This window comes from Aotus nancymaae, unplaced genomic scaffold, assembly GCF_030222135.1.
Source record: "Aotus nancymaae isolate 86718 unplaced genomic scaffold, 86718_ANA_hifiasm-v0.15.2.pri h1tg000011l, whole genome shotgun sequence".
Taxonomy (NCBI): domain Eukaryota; kingdom Metazoa; phylum Chordata; class Mammalia; order Primates; family Aotidae; genus Aotus; species Aotus nancymaae.
Genome location: NW_026988422.1, coordinates 17,069,072 through 17,089,316, shown reverse-complemented (window position 1 = coordinate 17,089,316; position 20,245 = coordinate 17,069,072). Strand labels below are relative to the sequence as shown.

At 35.8% G+C, this 20,245-nt stretch overlaps 1 protein-coding gene and 1 long non-coding RNA gene across 3 annotated transcripts in view; one reads left to right on the top strand and one right to left on the bottom strand.

The window, feature by feature from the left end:
- LSAMP (limbic system associated membrane protein) overlaps positions 1–20,245 on the top strand; it is a 639,680-nt gene that overhangs the window by 353,223 nt on the left and 266,212 nt on the right. The gene's annotated exons all lie outside the window — the stretch shown is intronic.
- Positions 1–20,245, bottom strand: part of LOC105725042 (uncharacterized) — a 340,977-nt gene that overhangs the window by 62,514 nt on the left and 258,218 nt on the right. The window contains exon 2 of the long non-coding RNA XR_001109193.2: positions 12,314–12,509. This is a non-coding gene — a long non-coding RNA (uncharacterized LOC105725042). The remainder of the gene's footprint in view (positions 1–12,313; positions 12,510–20,245) is intronic.

Genomic DNA, 20,245 nt, shown 5'->3' with positions numbered 1-20,245 from the left:
ATTGGGGCGGGGGTGGGGAGAGGGAGAGGGAGAGAGAGAGAGAGAGCGAGAGAGAGAGAGACAGACAGACACACACACACACACACACACACACACACACACAGGAGAAATATATATATATTTCCTAGCCCTGCCCACTAAGAGGCCGTGGAGCAGGGACACCCCAGTAACAATTCATATACCTAAAGTTAGCATCCTCATGTTGGTTTTAGAATATCACTATCCACTAAAAGGAAGGGTTACTTGGAGAAACAGCTGGTACCAGGACTGGGGCAAGAAAGGAACAATATGACCTGGAGCATCTTTTGGGCCAGAATGTACTCAAAAAATGACAAGTCATGCCAAAAGTACACAGAAGCCAGCTTGAGAGGGACTTTCACCAGCCAAGTATGGGACAATTAGTTACTGAAATAAATAATTACAATATATTATAATTCTGATATAAACCAGACACTACTCATTAAAGAGAATATAATGCCCTTTTGTATTACAGAATGCTAATAGAAGGAATGATGGAATTTAAAAAGTACCATTTGGCAAACCTCAAAGAAATAATTATTTCAAGCAAGAAATATCAATGAATACTAACACTTGCAAGCGAAAATGAAATAAGGAATAATGTTAAAGTAGCTACCTGCAAAATATATTCTATTGAAAATAATAGAAATACCTATATATTGAATATATATATAAAGAGAGAAAATAATAATTTAAAAAGTAGCAAAACCTAACTGGCACAATATGAATCAAGTAATTGAAGTTACCACTACCAGTAACGGGACAAATTGACATCATTTGCCAAAAGATAAGAGGCAATGAGCAGAACACACATCACTTCTGTGAAATATTTCCCAGAACCTGAGACTAATAATAAGACATTGGTCACACCCACGTTAAAGGACATTCTATAGAAAGACTGGCCTCTAATCTTCATAAATGTCAAGCTTATAAAAGTCAAGAGAGACTGAAGAACTGCCAAAGACTGAAGGAGATAAGAGAAAAATGACAACTGGGTATACTATGTGATCTTTTTGCTACACAAGACATGATGCAGCAATCGACAAAACTTAAGTGGAGTCTGTGGGTGAAGGATACGTGGGAATTATTTGTATTATTCTTGTAACTTTTCTACAAACTTTGAAATTATTTCAAAGTGAAACATAATAATACTTAAGGCACTAATACTTAAGGCAGGTATTAGGATTAAGAACTTGTGACTAAAGTAAAAAAATTAAATATTAAATGCAATAATTAAGCAGGTTTTTTCAACTCTAATCCATTATAAAAAATGTATGAATAAAATATATTTCATTAAAAGGTCGAGGGACAAAAATCGTGAGATAATCCCATGAGGAACAAAATACATAGGCTATAGTTCTATTCTTGATGTGTTTAAAATACTCCTAAATTTAGTAAGCTAAGTTTGGAGGATTTATTTCTTAACATGAAACAGATGAGTAATTAGACTCAGGACTAATGCAAGTACACCAACAATCATTAACGTTAGTCTAGGAGTTCTAGTCAATGCAATGGAACAAGATAATAAAATAAACTGGGTTAAATATGGGAAAGGAGGAAATACAAATTTATCACTATTTCCAGCTAATATGATTAACTAGAGAAACACTTGTAAATTAATAAGCAAATATATTAACACTAACAATAGTTTGATAACTTGTTCATTTATCTGAAGAAATGTATTAAATCTATAGTTTCTATATATAGCTATAATAAACATGTAAAATATACTAAAAATGGCTATTCACAAAGCTGCAAAAATATAAGAACATTGAAGAACAAATTAAATAAGCAATGTAGAGAACCTAAATGCAAAAACTGAAAGGATAAGAGAACACGCTTGTTTGTGTATTTTTTGTTGTTGTTTTACAATATAATGAAATCTTGAATGGCAAAAACAAATAACATTAAAGATGTAAAGATATTTAAAATGAAAATATAATGATCTCCAATGTAAACTGAATTTTTTATGTATCTAAAATTTACTTTGGGGCTTTTTAAATTGAAATTACACCAAATTTATCAACTTAATTATGAAAATTGGGCAGGCATAAATAGCCAACTTCAAAAAATAATTATTATTTTATTGGGAAAAAAGACTTCTATAGCTAGAAAACTATATCTGCAAAACATATTAAAGAATGATTAAGTCAGTGAGAAAGTGGGATTATTCAACAAATGGTTTTGAATGAATTAATTAAAGAAAAAATAGTTGTATTTTTACTAAACAGCCATTTATGAAAACTAACACCAGATCTCTTAAAGATTTAAAAGCAAAAAGTAAAGAAAAAGGCCAGAAGAATTATCAATAAATGTTTCTCCAGTGGAGTATGGAAGATTGTCTTAGCGTAAAAGTAAATGAAAAGCATAGGAAACAAATCTGGCTATACAAATACAAGTATATGAAATTAAAAGAAGCTATAAACTGGATGCGGTGGCTCAAATGCCTGTAATCTCAACACTTTGAGAGGCCAAGGAGGGTGGATCACCTGAGGTCAAGAGTGTTCGAGACCAGCCTAGACAACTTGGTGAATAAAGTGAAATCCCATCTCTACTAAAAATACAAAAATTGGCTGGGTGTGGTGACACATGCCTGTAATACCAGCTACTTTGGAGGCTCAGTCAGGACATCGCTTGAACCCGGAAGTGGATGTGGCAGTAAGCCGAGACTGTGCCACTGCACTCCAGCCTGGGTGAAAGAGCAATACACCATCTCAAAGAAATAAAATAAACAGATAAAGCTTTAATGCCACTGGTATACGAACAGATTCCAACAGATTAATGAAGACAATTTTTAAAAAAATGAATAAAGAAAATATGACTAAACTTTGTCAAAGACATAAATTGCCAATTTATAAAAGGACTCATGGAAATAGCAAACGTGAAAAATTATTAAAACCTCACTAATAATCAAGGAAATGCAAAGTAAAACAGCAACAAATTGTTATTTTTTAAACTAGTAATACTACGAATTTTTAAAACTAGTAATACTACGAAAGGGTTAACAAAATAAGAATGGCCAGAATTGACAAGTCAGTAGGAAAATTTTTTTTTTCATAAATTTGAAATTTTTTTTTGCAATAAAATTTTATTTATTCCTTTTGTGTGCATTATCCCTCCCCATCCTCCCCACCCCCACCCCGCGGTCGCTCCCCTCCCCTCCCCTCCCCCCACCATCATCCCAGTGAGTGTTGCTCCCTTCCTTGTGCCCAAATGTTCTCATTGTTCATCACCCGCCTATGAGTGAAAACGTGGTGTTTGGTTTTCTGTTCTTGTGTCAGAAAACTGACACTTTTATATCTCCCTGTTGAGAGTGTAAATTAATGGAAACTTTCCCTAGGGTAATGTCTATCAAAGATTAAAAATATATTTGTATCATTTGACCCAATAATTTCACTTCTGTTGTGTATAGAAATAAAACCACCTGAAATACAAATAGTTTTATGCAAAATGGTCATTACAGAATTATTTTTAAATAAAATTATGGAAAATGTCATAAATATTCAGAATAAGGAATTGGGAAGTTAAATTAAGGTTATTTTATGGGAAATACTATAATAATGAACATTATAGTAGCTGCCTAGCATTCAAACTTCTTCCCTGTTTTCAGGAATTTTCTTCCTTGTCAATATGGTTGAGATGCAGACATTACTACCCAATATAAATGCTCAAATAAAATCCAGACATCCTCAAAACTGAGGCTTCAGCATGCGATCCAGGCTTTAAGATTCCAGTGCACCCACCCCAGACTCAGAACTTTTAATAGACATTATTGATACAAGAAACTGAAAACCAAAGAGAATCTATTCAGGTAATTGGTGGCACTTGTACCAGTGAACTTATATGGAAGTGGCTGTATCACTGATGTTTCAGTAAGGCCTGCATCCAGGGCCACGTTGTTGGTGGTGAGAGCTATGGCATTCTCTTTCAGATTCAACAGCAGTTGTGCCCTCTTTATATGATTTTTGGCATAATTCTTATTTTAGACTCTTCCCCGTAATGTGGGTTGCAATGATTTTCTTTTTTACACAGACAGCCAAAGATGTTTTTTCTATTTCTTCCAAAGAAGAACACTGAGTTATACAATTAAGCAGACATTAACTATCATGTTTTATAAAACATTTTATTAAATGATAAAAAATATTTGCAATATATGGACAAATGAAGTGATAGTATGGTCTCAGCCCAAAAGCTTCTTAAGCTGATAAGCAACTTCAGCAAAGTCTCAGGATACAAAATCAATGTGCAAAAATCACTAGCATTCCTATACTCCAACAACAGGCAAATGGCCATATCATGATTAAACTCCCATTCACAATTACTACAAAAAGAATAAAATACCTAGGAATACAGCTAACAATGAAAGCAAAGGACCTCTTCAAGGAGAACTATAAAACACTGCTCAAGGAAATCAGAGGGAACAAAAACAAATGGAAAAACATTCCATGCTCATGGATACAAAGAATCAGTATTGTGAAAATGGCCATACTGCCTGAAGTAATTTCTAGATTAAATGTTATTCTCATTAAACTACCATTGACATTCTTCACAGAATTAGAAAGAAAACTACTTTAAAATTTATATGGAACCAAAAAGGAGCCTGAATAGCCAAGACAATCCTAAGCAAAAAGAACAAAGCTGAAGGCATCATCAGGCTACCTGACTTCAAACTATACTTCAAAGCCACAGTAACCAAAACAGCATGGTAATGGTACAAAAACAGACACATAGACCAATGGAACAGAAAGAGAACTCAGAAATAGGACTATACACCTACAACCATCTGATCTCTGACAAATCTGACAAGAAACAAGCAATGGGGAAAGGATTCCCTATTTAATAAATGGTTCCGGGAGAACTGGCTAGCCATATGCAGAAAATTGAAATTAGACCCCTTCCTTACACTTTATAATAAAATTGACTCAGGATGAATTGAAGACTTAAATGTAAAACCCAAAACTATAAAAACCCTAGAAGAAAAGCTAGGCAATACCATTTCAGAACATAGGCACAAGCAAAGATTTCATGCTAAAAATACCAAAAGCAATTGTAACAAAAGCACATGTTGACAAATAGGATCTAATAAAACTAAAGTGCTTCTGCAGAGGAAAAAAAACTGTCATCAGAGTAAACAGACAACCTATAGAATGGGACAAAATTTTTGCAGTCTGTTCATCTGACAAAGGTCTAATATTCAGAGTCTGCAAGGAACTTAAACAAATTTGCAAGAAAAAACAACTCCATTAAAAAGTAAGCAAATAACAATAACAGATACTTCTCAAAAGAAGACATTCATGCAGTCAACATATGGAAAAAAAAGCTCAACATCACTGATCATTAGAGAAATACAAATCAAAACCTCAATAAGATACCATTTCACACCAGTCAGAATGGCAATTATTAAAAAGTCAAGAAACTTAACAGATGCTGGGGAGGTTGTGGAGGAAAAGGAAAACTTTTACACTGTTGGTGGAAGTATAAATTCATTCAATCCTTGTGAAAGTGTGGCAATTCCTCAAAGATCTAGAAGAAGAAATACCATTTGACCCAGCAATCTCATTACTGGGTATATACCCAAAGGAATATAAATCATTCTGTTATAAAGATATATGCACATGTATGTTCATTGCAACACTATTCACAATAACAAAGGCATAGAATCAACCCAAATGCCTATCAGTGATAGTCTGGATAAAGAACATGTGCTACATATATACCATGGAATACTATGCAGCCATAGAAAGGAATGAGATCATGTCTTTTGCGGGGACATGAATGGAGCTGGAGGCTATTATCTTCAGCAAACTAATACAGGAACAGAAAACCATACACTGCATGTTCTCATTTGTAAGTGGGAACTGAAAACACATGGGCACGTAAGGGGGAAACAACACACACTGAGGCCGGGGAGAAGGAGAGGATCAGAAAGAATAGCTAATGGATGCTGAGCTTAATACCTTGGTGATGGGTTGATCTGTGCAGCAAATCACCATGGTACTTGTTTTCCTATGTAACAAACCTGCACATCCTGCACATGTACTCTGGAACTTAAAATAAAAGTTGAAGAAAAAAAAGTGAAGTGGTAGTTTATAAAACAATAAAATCTGTAACTTCAGTTTTGTAAATAATGGTCAATATACCATATGTGATCATACCTCCACTGGAAAAAAATAATGCAATGTAGCAAAATATTTTTTACAATTTTTTGGGAGGAGGGGTGTCAGCTTTACAAGTAAAATTTTATATTATTTAGTTTATAAATTTGTGTGTGTTTGTGTGTTGTATCTGGAGAATAGCTCAACAAAAATTGTTTTAAAAAATCTCATGATTATTGTGAGGATAACCTTTGAGAAAAATTTTCAGAATAAAAGTTGTGATGCCCTTTTCCTCCTTTTAAAAAGTAAAACTTTTTTCTTCTTTAGCCCTCCATTGTTTCTTCACCTGAGTGTTTTTTTTTCTTAGTGGGAACTCACAAAATCATCTATTCTAAAGTCATTAGGCCCCAAGCTTTTATACACTTTGTGTAGTACTTTTTTGTTTTTTGAGACGAAGTTTCCCTCTTGTTGCCCAGGCTAGAGTGCAATGGCACAATCTCAGCTCACCACAACCTCCGTCTCCCGGATTCAAGTGATTCTCCCGCCTCAGTCTCCTGAGTAGCTGGGATTACAGACTTGCCCCACCACGCCCACCTAATTTTGTATTTTTAGTAGAGACGGGGTTTCTCCATGTTGGTCAGGCTGGTCTTCAACTCCCAACCTCAGGTGATCTGCCAGCCTCTGCCTCCCAAAGTGCTGGGATTACAGGTGTGAGCCATGGCACCTGGCTGGAACATTATTTTTAAAAGAGATATCATAAAGATAATGCTGCCTGCACAGTCACGCACAAGTCTCAGGGAGGAGGAACAAAGACAAAGATTTTGTGTGGGTAGGACCTTGTCAATCTCCTCAAGTACAACTGCAGAATAAACAATTTCCTGCATAAAATTTCTAATTTAAATTTTAAAGAAGAACACTTAAATCAAGACCTCATGGATGCTTCTTTAACCATTTGCTGACATTATTTGCCTGTCTAGCCAAGCTAGAGCTTACAGTCTGACATTTCAGTGTCCCCTTTACTGGTATCCAGATTTCTTATTTGATCTTACCTTGTTTTTAACTCTTCTGTCTCCAACCATGAGCAACTCTAATAATAATTCTCCTTTTCCCTTATTTAAAGGGTGTTAAATATTCCTAGGAAGCTGGATATAGTAACATTTTGCTGAGTACCCTATAAAGACCCTCTAATCTCAGTTGAGTCTATATGCTTTCAGTAAGTCTCTCCATTCATCACTCGCTAATTTTTAACTCAATTGTCTATCTCATTGTGTTCCATATCTTCTACTTTAGCTTCCCAGTGACCCTCCCTTTTTAAAGAGGCAGTCTTATGTCATTCTGCTGTTTGACCTCTATTTAAGCACACTATAAATAATTGCCTTTTTTTCAATTCCTTTTCTCTTTATTTCCTGAAATAATGCCACATTCTCATGTTCCTTCTATCTCACAGACTGTCAACTTGATCTCCTTTAGTTGTATGATCTTCATATTCCTCTATGTTTCATCAGAGCTGTCCTTGCTTCCCCTTCCCTTTCTGATTTTGTCCTATTGATGACTTCATCTTTAACGGTAACATCTATACAGTTTGATTCATTGCCAGCCTTGCCCTTTATTTTTCTGAATTCTAGCCCAGAAATATCTTATAAGTATTTCTATCTCTCATCCACTTCACATTTATTATACTCAAATAAAAATTAATATTTGCCTCCAAAACATGTCTTTCTTTCTGATGTCCCTATTTCTGATAATGGCACAGTTGATCTCCCTGAAAGCAGAGTTGTTTCTAACATCTCCATTCCATCGGTCTCTTCTTTTTAGTCAGTGATAACATTTTTGTAAACTGTGCCTTCTTACCTTCTCTAACATAGAACATTACCTCTTTCCCAGATTTTTTTTTCCTGAGAAAAGAGGTATCTCTCACACCCACCTTTCTGTATTCTAAACTGTCCTGAACATCCCTACAAGACATTTATGAAATATAGCTCTGTCATTTTCATTTCTTGTCTTAAAAATCTTTTGTCTACTCACAATAGTGATAACCTGCTCACACAGAAGAGTCTGGCCCTGCATGAGTCCCAACATTGTTCCAAATTTACTTCTATGTGCATACTTTATATCCTGATAACAAAGTCTTCCCCAAAATTGTGAATGTAGAGTTGGCCACACATGGAGTGTGAGAATGACTGTAGGCAGAACTAGACCATGTGGAAAGGCCCTAAACAGTGAGCTGAAACATGATAAGAAGGGACAGACAGAACACAAGAGGAGGTTGAGGAGGTACCCAGAATCTTGCAGGTCTGTTAGGGTCTGTTTGGTGCTTCTTTTTCTTTTTTGGTGTATATGGATATTCTAAGTGTGAGAGAAACTGACTGAAGGTTTTATGCAGAGGATAACAATGGGTTCCCATTGAAGTTTTTAAAATATCGCCAAGCACAGTTTATATAAAGGGATATCTCGATCATGGCTTACTTGATCTTGCTATCCACAAGCAAGTTCTTTTTGTCTAATATGGGAAGCACATTTAACTCTGTCTTAAAACATATCACATTCCACTTTATAACTTAGCTGTTTCATTACATACCTTATTTCCTCTACTAGTACAAGCTCCCAAAGTATACAGAACGTGCACTGTTTCTCTTTGAAACCACACAGAACTTCACAAAATACTTGGTAATGAATGAATATCTTACTTTCTAACATTAGAACATTCACGTTCACAGGAGAGGATGTGATCATATGTAGAATGTTGAGAGACTTGATGAAAATCTTCGTCTTTATTCATTATGATTCTTCATTACTCTACCTTTGTGTAGATGAAGCAAATCTTTGTAATTATCTACACATTGTTCACTCTATCTTTGAAATGGCAATAAATCTTACCAACTCATTTATAAGGCTGTAATAAACATCGCCCAACTAATAATCATTGAGTACTTTAAGTTTTCTAAAGAAAATACAACAATTTTCTCTCCTAGTTTTTGCTATATTATATTTGAGAAATAACTTACTATATTTTACGACATATCCAGTCAGAAGACCCAAAGTAGACCTACATTTTAGCAAAAATGAGAGCATTTTAAATTGTTCCAAGGAAGAAGAATAGGGATGGATATAACTTTTCTGAATGCAGATTGCTTGTTGAACAGATAATGATTTATGGCACATTTTAAATTGCTCTTCTGGATGGAATGGTTTATAGAGAGGGGAAATGGGATTGTTCTTTAATATCCTGAAGCATGTGAAAACCTATGCAACTTTCATTGATCTGCTCTCTGCTGGATAATACTGCTATTTAAAATCGATGACATATTTACTTCTCTCAGAATGCTTCCATGGTTATAAACCATTATTTGTTGTTTGTTGAGAAGTAAATTTCTCATTCATCCCCTTGCTAAATTGGAGTTTCCATAGATTTTGGGGTACCTTACGTTTGTCAGTATTTGGCTTATTTTTTCATACTTCTCCCCATTCCATTTCAATTTCATAACCATTTGTGATAACTTGAGGGTCAATAGTATTCAATAGTGTCTGAAAAAATTAACAAACTACTAACATTGCTCATCAAGAATATATCAGCAAAATCTTTGCTAATAATTCTTTAATAAAGAGAAATAAAGCATTAATTTGATGCTTTTGTTTTGGGGGATGCAGACTTAAAAAAAGAAAAAATGACAAGATACAGAAAGGTGTACATCAAGAGATGGACTCTCCTATGTCAGACAGTTGCATCAAGTTTTACAGCAGCTTATTTCATCACCTTAAAATAGCGTTCATTAATGGAGTTACAAAGGGGAAAAAAACCTGTTCAAGAATGCTGCCCAGCCAAATGGCCCATGATTGATAGGGCAGCAACAACCAGGGGGTATTTGCCAGTTCACCAGTGCCAAGTCCTCAGAGTGAGTTTGCTGCTTGTGACAGCTGGTGTTCTCTATTGGAAGGCTGTTTCTATATACATCTATGATTTGCATATTTATATACCTCGGCTGCTGTACGAGGTCTACATTTCACAGCAGTGTGGATAAGCTCTGCAGCCTTACTGCTTGAGTGCCTCTAGGCATGAGATGGTAGAATTGGTTTGAGTAAAATGAGAATTTTAGGTTTTTGTGTTTTGCAGCTTAGCCAGTAATGCCACATTTTTGTTCATCTCTCTCTTCATCAACTTCAGTAATATTTTTGAGTCATCTATATGCATGAGCTACCATTTGAAGCAGACACATTATACGCTCTCTAGGAGGGTACAAGCTCAGATATTAAGGCATCATAGGAATATAGAAAGGAAGACATTAAAGGAATATATTTAGTCAAGTTGAAGCCTGAAGTGAGAATTGTGGGATTAGCACATTGAAGGGAGTTACTGATGTTTTTCCTTAAGTTGGGGAGAACTTAGGAAGGTAAGAACTGTTCTGCTAAATTAGATAAATAAACTTCTAAGTTGAGGCTTCTCTTTCTAAATAGTAATATCACAGGGACCCTGTAACAAATGAGATTTCTATATCAAATATAGAATACTTATTTGCAGAAAAGGATGGGGGCAGGCACACTGGACCAAAAAAAAGGTGAATAATGTAGTGTAAAGGAAATAGGAGTTAGATAAATAAACAATGAATATGTGGAAGTAATGTGGTCTTAGGACAGTGACAGTGATTGGTGAATAGGAGGAGATCTATTAGGGTTGAGGTGTCATATAAAGAACTTAGAGGTGGTTGAGAATCTTAGCCTTGATTTGCTGTGAGATTGAAAATTTCAACTGAGGATGCTAATTTAGTAAATATGATGGGTGGGGTCTTCAAATGGAAAACATAATCTGAAGCAGGATGTTTGCAGAGCCACTTTCTGGAAAGCAGCAGTATCAGAAAAAAGGTAACCAGATTATAATTCTAATGGGTGAAGAGGACGGGGCAATTTTTCAACAAATGAAGACTACAATATCTGACAGAAATATTTCAGTTTTGTGTGAAGAACAATAAAGAGTTTACAAGTGAAGTGAAGACGTCGTCTATAGCTCATTCTTCTGTCATGACCTGGAGCATCAGGGGGTTGCTGGTGCAGCAGCTCCTATCTTGAAGAACATCCTTGCATGACTGAATGTTTATGTCCTTGCTAAATTCATGTTAGAACTTTATCCCAGTGTGATACTATTTGGGATTGGGGTCTTTGGTAAGTGATGAGGTTCTTCCCTCACTTACGGGATTAGAGCCTCTGTAAAATAGGCCCCAGAGGGGTCCCTTCCCCCTTCCACACTCTGAGAGGACACAGTGAAAAGTCATCCATCTATGAACCAGGAAGTAGGTCCTCACCAGACACCAAACCTGTTGGCACCTTGATCTTGGACTTCTCAGCCTCCAGAACCATGAGAAATAAGTTCCTGTTGTTATAAATTACTGTCTATGGTATTTTGTTATAGCAGCCTGCATAAAGACACTTACTTATGTTCCAAACACTCATAATCTATAAACCTTACACAAACACATGACTATATATTATCATCCCTAATATAGATGAAATAATAGAAACAGAAAATAATAAATATCCAAATTCATACAACTGATATGTGCCAGTGTCATGATTCAAGCTCAGGTGTATTGGTTTCTATAAGTCATTTTAGTTTATTTCCTTGTTTGCCTGTTTTGCTAACATGCTGCTTCCTTAGACACAGAGGAGGAATATAAACAAAAGGGAGTGAACAGTTCTCTTGGGCATATTTAATTTGAGTTGGCAAGGAAATAGCCATCTGGAAAAGCTGCTGAGACAAAATACTTGTGGGGTTTGCTGTATGCATACCTGTGAAATGTGTGGTGTTAGATACTACAGTCCCTATTTTATAATATAAGAGCTTAAGAAATGGAATGGATTATGATAACATAACTAGTTTATGCTGAAAGTGCTGAAAGTAAAGATGATCCACATGACCAGTCTGAATTTATCCCAAGTATAACCCTCCAATGACCTGTACTAACCTGTAGCACAGTACAGGTCACTGGACAAGCATTTTCATTGTCTAGACAGCAAACAATAATTTTTTACAAATATCAACCAAATATAAAAACATAAAATATTATAACTGCATAAAACTAGAAATATAACTGTCTTTGAGGCATTAGTATCTCATGAAATTATAAATACCATGAATGACATATAAATCTAACTGTTTAAAATTATCAATTTCTCTTATTTCACTTGGCATAAGAATTGTTCGGACCTACCTTCAGCATACTGCTCATACAGTTGGAGTGAACAGCTATTTGTAGAATCCTTTGCTGGCTCAGTCACAAACTCCAAACTGAATGTTATCCATATGTTTATGGGAGACATTTTTTTTTGGATGTGTTATCTTCTAAGTAATATCTGACAAAGTGGCTCTTGCTGAGTTCCATTTGTATGCATCAGGTAAATGCCCATCTGAAAAAATAAATTCACACAAGGTAAATAATTTAAAAATATCATTTTATATTGCATTGAACTTCACATTTAGAGCTCTAGACTATGGACTTGCCAAGATCCCATATCTAGCCTTAATGTTTAGTACATAGTGGCTTAAGACCATAGGTTCTAAGGTCAGACCATGTGAATTACATTCCAGTCTGACTCATTTACTACTTGTGTGACACCATGCAAATTATATTACCTTTTGTGCTCAAGTTTCCTTTTCTATAAAGAAGAATGTAACAGTAACAATCATAGTTTTATGTGTGTGTGTGTGTGTGTGTATGTGTGTATAACCATTAAGAGAAACTGTAATCTAAAGGGTTTACCAGACTGCCTGATACAGTAGGTGCTCAATTTTTATTAGATATTATTATTGTTTTCATTTTAATTTTACCTATTAATACTTTAAAAACATGTTAGTCACATATGGGCTATGCCTTACTGCTTTTTCACTCTCAGAAAATTATTTTCAATAACTCATTAGACTGATTTTTTATTTTTTTAAGACAGAGTCTTGCTCTAGAGTGCAGTGGTGCAATCTCGGCTTACTGCAGCCTCTGCCTCTCAAGTTCAAGTGATTCTCCTGCCTCAGCCTCCCAAATAGCTGTCCACTACTACGCCAGCTAATTTTTGTATTTTTAGTAGAGGCAGAGTTTCACCATGTTGGTCAGGCTGGTCTCAAACCCCTGACCTCAGGTGAGCTGCCTGCCTTGGCTTCCCAAAGTGCTGGGATTACAGGCGTAAGCCACCGTGCCTGGCCCCAGACTGACTTTACATAGAGAAGGAAAAGGGCACAAAATCATTTTCTGTGTTTTTGAAAGCTTTTATATTTATCTTGCGTAGGAAACTCCAAATGCTTATGACATTGAAAAGAAAGAGTGTATACCTTTCAAGACTATTAATAAGATTTTATCTAGTAAATTACTGAGTGCCATTAAGAACCCTCTTCTGAGACCAAACCCCTAAAAGGAGAAAGTAATCCATTAATTCATTTCTCTATGACACTACCCACTTTATTGTGGTCATTCAGAATTTGGACAAAAGACAACAAAAAGAAAAGCAAATAACAGTGGGTTAAAGTATGCTTCGAAGTGAAGGGGAAGAATTTGATATTGGATGGAAAGTGGTTTAGAAGCAACATAATCATTTTAATAGGGTTCCATGCCTTTTGAGGAAAAAAGCTTTTTGTTTTGTTTTTGTTTTTTACAATAGATACCTACTTTACAGTCTATATTAATCTTTATTTTTGATAAACTGTCATTATTATTTAAAAATTTCCTGGTTGATTTTTATTTCACAAAAATTTCTAATAATCTTTGTACCTCTTCATTATGATCTAGTAGTTAACAATTTAAAAAAACATAAATGCCTTGGAACAGTTTTCAGTATTCAAAATTATATTGGTAAATATGTCTCAAAATGAAACATTTATTTGCAACTTTTAATGTAACAATATTCTCTAATTTTTGTTTTGCATTCATGTTTTCAATACAATGTTGGGCTTTCTGAAAGTAGGATATACAACTATTCTGTTTATTTTTCCTACAGGACTGATAAGCCTATTCTTGGACTCATGATATAAATTGAGGTGCCTTTGACAATGGATGAGAATAAATCTGTTTTTTCCATTAATATGAAAAAGGTTAGGCTAGATTTTGTTCTTCAATGTGTACCAAGAAGCTTAACTACTAAAGTACTGTAAGAATTATATCGTGTCTAATTCAGAAGGAGTACTAGAAATTGTAGCAATTTCTGTTGTAAAATATTTAATGAGATTTGTCAAATGCAACAATCAAGACACCATAAATAGATATCCAAATTTGGTGTTCAGATTAAATTAGATAAGAAAACTTACTCTACCTGAATCCAAGGCATTTATGTATAGGCACACACAGACACACACACACACACAATATGTATGTACACAGGAATAATAAAACCAATTTATAAGCAGTGTAAGAATTGTTTATAAAGTCCAAATAAGTTTAATTCTTCAAAATAATTCACACTACGTGAATGGAATACTCTTCTCATGCTGTAGTCTTTTTACCCTTCTGGAGAACTTCTCATTTACTGATAAATTTATGAACAATAAGAAATACATTTTTACCATTTTATGAAAGTTTATTTCTTTACTGAACGCAGTGTTATCCAACTTAACTACACAATTTAATTATTAATATCTGGACTCAGGCTTGATGAATAGGTATTTGCTGTGCTGGTACCAAGATATCAAGGTCTTTGAAGTCAATTTCAAAAATAAATTCCAGGAATAATTTAAACGATAATTACATTATTGAAATAAGGATATATTTTCAGAAAATAAATTTTCAGAAAAGCTCACAGATGACTCCTACATTTATATAACTGGCACAGAGCCCATCTATGTCTGAAGTAAAAGAAAGGGAGAGATACAAAAAGATACCCTCCCGTACTTTGGATTTCACACTGAGTATATATTTTTACATTTTTTTAAATTTTATTTTATTTATGTAGAGATGTAGTCTCGCTCTGTTGCTCAGGTTAGAGTGCAGTGGCACAATCCTGGCTCCCCACAACCTCCACCTCCTGGGTTCAAGCGTTTCTTGATTCTCCTTCCTCAGCCTCCTGAGTAGCTGGGATTCCAGGCATGCACCACCACGCCCAGCTAATTTTTCTATTTTTAGTAGAGATGGGATTTCACCATGTTGGGCAGGCTGGTTTCAAACCCTTGACCTTAAGTGATCTACCCCCTTGGCCTCCCAAAGTGCTGGGGTTACAGGCATGATCTAGCTTGCCCGGCCTGGATCTCACACTGAGTATAAATCAGTGGCTATCTATCATTAAGGAAAGGGCAGGAGAGCTGAGGCCCAGTTAGGTAATGAAGCTGATTCCATTTCATTGGCTTATTAGTACTTATTTTGTGTTTATTTTATAAGTAGTTTATGAACACGTTTTTTGTTTTGTTTTGTTTTGAGATGGAGTCTCATTCTGTCACCAGGCTGCAGTTCAGTGGTGCAATCTCAGCTCACTGTAATTTCCACCTTTCAGATTCAAGAGATTCTCCTGCCCCAGCCTCCCAAGTACCTGGAATTACAGGCACGCACCACCACACCCAGCTAATTTTTGTATTTTTAGTAGAGACGGGGTTTCACCATGTTGGCCAGGATGGTCTCCATCTCCTAACCTCATGATCTGCCCTCCTTGGCTTCCCAAAGTGCTGGGATTGCAGGCATGAGCCACTGTGCCTGGACTTTTTTAAATATAAAATATTCAAACAACACAGATAAATTGGAAGCTCCCTCGTCCATAATTTCTAGTCCAATTCCTTAGAAAAATTGTTATCATTTGGAGTAAGTGTTCCTATTTCACATAGTCACATTGTCTTTCAAGTAGAACAAATAAAATAGGTTATGGAAATAGCAATAATATCCTTGAATTCCTTCTACTTATACCTTGTTGCCTAAAAATTACTAAAGATTAATACATTCAATGAATGTTTAACATCTATATGCCTTCTAGATGCTGGAGATAGAGCAGTGAATATAAATAATTAAGATAACAAAACAAAAAACCAAAAACTGTCCCCTTATGAATCTTAGATTCCAGACCAGGAGACAATTAATAAAGAAAATAAACAAGAAAAATACACAATATATCTGATGGTGATAGTGCTATGGAGAAAAGGAAGGAAAGAGAATACGGGCGATGTTGGAGTTTGGGGGCAAGGGCTATTGCAATCTTCAATGGTGTGACAGAGAAATTCTTCCTGCTAAGGTGACATTTGAATAAAGACCTGAAGGAGATGAGGATGAACACAATTTACCACTGCCACCTACCATACCTCTTACCACATCAGATTGGGCTGTATCACAGAAGCACCACATCCATGCATGGGGAATAATTAAGGCCTGGCCATGACAGGATGTTCCCTCAACCCCCTAAGGAAAAAGAACCTAAGCAGTTTTTCATAGTTAATTACTTAAATTTATTTAAAATCATATTCCATTAAGTGAATTACGGACAGTTCTCTTTCCTGTGTGGTATGATAGAAAGAGCATGGGCTTTGGAGCAGAGAGACCTGGATTCAAATGCTGACTCTGCTAATTACTAGCTATATACTTAATACAGAAAAGCTTCTGTTTGCTTATTTGCTAAATAGAAATATTAATATTAAAATGTTCTTGTGAGAATTGAACAGGTGCTACTAAATGAAATGTGATTAAAGTATGTTAGATGTTCCAGCAGTCTCCTAGTCTTGATTCCATTTTATATGTTTACATTCCCCTGGCAACTTGAGGATGAGTAGTCTCATGTCTTCTGATAGATTTCTGTCTACTGAAAGTGAACTGCAAAATGTTAGAAATTAATTTTTATTTCTCATTGTGGTATTTTATTTTTTATTTGGGTGTCTCTCAAAGTCAAGTGCCTCAGGTATTGTAGGTGCAAACTTTTGCGTAATGAATCAGTACTCTTTTTGAGACAAAGTTTTGCTCTCGTTGCCCAGGCTGGAGTGCAATGGCATCATCTTGGCTCACCACAACCTCCACCTCCCAGGTTCAAGCAATTCTGCTGCCTCAGCCCCCCAAGTAGCTGGGATTACAGGCACGAGCCACCACACCCAGCTAATTTTGTATTTTTAGTAGAGATGGGGTTTCTCCATGTTGGTCAGGCTGGTCTCGAACTCCTGACTTCAGTTGATCTGCCCACCTCGGCCTCCCAAAGTGCTGGGATTACAGGCGAGAGCTGCCGCAACTGGCTGAATGAATACGTTTTGTGTGTGTGTGTGTGTGTGTGTGTGTGTGTGTGTGTGTGTGTGTGTGTATGTGTATGTGTTTAAAAGAAATCCCTCCTTTTTAGAGATTACATTTCAGATTTTGAAACTACCTATTTATTAGCACTTGGGTTTTCTTAACTATTAAAATTTCACCAAATAGCTGCTTTACCTCTTTAAGGGATAGTTATTTATGAGTTTTTTCAGCTTTCTACTTTGATCTGAGAGAAATAAAGGAGAAAAGTCATAGTCAGCATTTATTTGGCTACCTTTACATTGTTGCTAGTGAGAAAAAGTATGTTGCTGCAAAGACATAGGCCGGGGGGAAGAGAAGAAATGAAGGAAGGGGAGGTTAGGAAAGCAGAAAGACGGGAAAGAGAGAAAAGGAAAGGGAAGAGAGAAGAAAGGAAAAGGAAATCCCAAAGCAGGCCTTTGACTTTTCCTAATCCCCCATAGCAAGCAATTATTGTCAGCATTTTCTGCCTGGAGGCGTTGGTGTGTAACATAAATCACAGAACGGCTGTGCTTAGCCAGGAACTGAGTGACTCAGGGAGAACTCCAAGTGGTGGTGACAAGCCAGCCCAACCTCCAGCAGGAGGGCTGCCCACACAGCTGGATCCCTGAAGGTTCCTTATTACACTTCCTGGCGATTCAGACAAGCACTCACATGCTAGGTCAAGGGGTATTTCATTAGACAGCATTCAGGTGATTTTTCATCCTCTAAAGCTGAGATGGAGCCGAGTCAGCCAATGTAAATCCAGATACCTAATTAAAAGACCTCATGTATATCTGTTTGGCTGCTTGTGTGTGAAGGCTCATAGATAGTCTAAGCTGAAGTTTCAATGACAACTCCTTTGTCAGGAGACACTACCTCTATTTGCTGAAAAAGACTCAGCCCCTTGGCTCCTTTGGTGGAACTGTGCTGCATCTTTATCCAGGTGAACCATGGTGTTTGGTGTGAAAAATGTTGGAAGTAAAAGGAAGTTAGCTCAGAAAAGTAAAACAAAAGTGATAATTATTTCATCTTCGGAATTCTCAGGAGCTAGATCTCTTCTGCCACAACTCTTCCAACTTGATAAGCAAAATACCAAGGGGGTTCCAAAAGAAGCAGAGCTAAAGGAACACAGCTTCTTCTGATTATGTTTTCTTGCATTAATCTGTTCAAAAATATGAGTAGTTGAAAAGAGTTGCATAAGGCAAAAAGCTTTGACACTTTATCTCTGCAAGATGCAAAACATCCTCTAATAAAAATAATTTACTTCTCTAATCCTCCAAGAAGTAAAATAAGATTTTCAGGGTGAAGCGTAAATCATTTGTAATTTCAGCCAGCCAGGTTCTAAATGAGTTACCCTGTTATTTGGACATAGAAAAAATTTAATCTCTGAGATTTACCATTTGCAACTTTGCAGCTATAATTATGTTTAAGGCACATGTCTGTTCTTAACTAGATAGGGAATGTGTCACAGCCCTTTATGTATCGAGGGCATCTGCCGTGGTGTCTAGCACAGCATGAGCAAGGAGTCAGTGTTGATTGGAAATGATAAAAAACAAAACGAACAAACAAAACCCTTGTAATAGTTTATGAATATTATTCATCTTTGGTTAGTTCTTTTCCTAGTGGCTAAGAAGCTGAAGACCTGTTTGTATCTTAGAAACATGTGAGTCTTTATCAGTCTTCTCAGTTTAACTTTTATGTCACAATGATATATATAGGGTTTGTGCTTTTTCTGTTCCTAAAGTGTTCTGCATTTGAGTATCTAAAATATGGACTTGAACATCCAAACTAAATTTTCTTAACTGTCATGCAGCATACTTCACAAAAGTAAAGACTCTGAATGTTCAAACGTGACCAATAGGCTTGGATTAAGTAAAAGCAATTACAGAAGATGACGATTTTCTGTGAGTAAATTACTGTATATTCTGGTAGAAACTTTGACTTGGGGATTAACTTCAAAGAGTGTTAAAACTAAAAAGGACCTAGGCATTATCAAACCCAATTTTTTAAACTTCTTTTAAATTTCATTTTTCAAATTTTTATCCTACAGAAACCCTTGGAAACTGACATTCCAGCTTCATAGTAGAGCAAATATGTTAAGAGCTCCTCTGGTTTAGAAAACAGATTGGATATTTCATATTCCATCTCATATTCCACCTCTCATATTCTACGTTTCATGGTGCTCTGTGAAACATCTAGGGATCACAAGAGTCTAGGAGGAAAACCACTACTCTTTACAAAGGAGGAAACAGAGGTTTAAAATGTTACAATGACTTGCTTATACCAAAGAGCTAGCTTGCGTCAGAAATAAAGCTAAAACCCAGATCTTCCCTGTTTTGCTTCCATAATAAAGCTGCCTTCACTCCTTTTCTTTATTTAAAAAGTAAAATATATTCATTGTAGATAATTCTACATACTGTATGGCATCTAACTCCCAGTAGAATTTTCTTTCCACTGCACCATGTTCCATTGTATGTTCACTAGAATAAATACCATTCGCCTGTGTTTGTGTTTGTGTGTGTGTATCTACTATATGGTGTTAAACTTCAAACTGAAGGGAATTCAAACCAGAAGCCATGGTCTTTTAAGTTTTTAGAGCAAATGATTCAATGGCAAAAATATATAAAAATAGGTTAAGTAGAAAGGGGAAAGTATGGTCCATGTAACTAGAAAACACAAGGGTGGTTTAATTTCAGGCACAATTAAATCTGGAAGTTCAAACGACATAATAAGAATTATATTTTTCTTTGTACCTCAGTGCTTCTACATACAATGGAAAAGATGATCCTGGAAATTCCAGACTACATCATACATGAAATCTCAGAAGAAAAAAGAGCCAGTCTTTCTCCTTTCTTTCCCCTTTCCTTCTCTCTTCCTTTTTTTTTTTTTTGCCATTTCAGTTTATTTAAAGAAATAATCTGATTGGCTCTGATTTAGTCAGTGCTCACTCATTATCCAAGT